Genomic DNA, 565 nt, shown 5'->3' on the forward strand with positions numbered 1-565 from the left:
AGGATGGTCTCGATCTCCTGACCTCGTGATCCACCCGTCTCGGCCTCCCAAAGTGCTGGGATTACAGGCTTGAGCCACCGCGCCCGGCCTGGACATGAACTTTCTAGTGCGGATAGTTACTGTGTCACTCATGATGACAGTCTATCCGCAGAAAGCCAGGGAGAAAAAGAACAGATAGACCTATTTTTATTTACATAAAAAGATATCTGAGACATGTTTAAAAAGTAAGTCACATATGATCAATTTCTGTAAAATAAAGACTAATAAATATACTAATGTTAATATACACACAAAAAGATATATGAATTTGTGAAAATAATATGTTTTGCTTACATAATCAGTAAAGAAAAAAGAATATAAGCAATCAGTAAATCTTTGAATAAATTTAATAATATTCACTGGTAAAATTTCTTCATTTTAAAAATGGTTTTAAGCAAAACAAGTTAACTGTACCAGGACCGGTTCTAGGTGTTTTCCGATGCATTCTCTTAGCTAACAATGATAACAAAAGCTGACTAACCACTTAACATAAGGAGTGGTTAAGGGAAATTCCTGCATAGCATAA

At 35.0% G+C, this 565-nt stretch overlaps 1 pseudogene; it reads right to left on the reverse strand.

The window, feature by feature from the left end:
- The window catches only part of LOC105528709, a 3,849-nt pseudogene extending 3,717 nt beyond the window's left edge, over positions 1-132 (reverse strand).
- Positions 133-565: the final 433 nt, after the last annotated feature.

This window comes from Mandrillus leucophaeus, unplaced genomic scaffold, assembly GCF_000951045.1.
Source record: "Mandrillus leucophaeus isolate KB7577 unplaced genomic scaffold, Mleu.le_1.0 Scaffold73, whole genome shotgun sequence".
Classification (NCBI taxonomy): Eukaryota; Metazoa; Chordata; class Mammalia; order Primates; family Cercopithecidae; genus Mandrillus; species Mandrillus leucophaeus.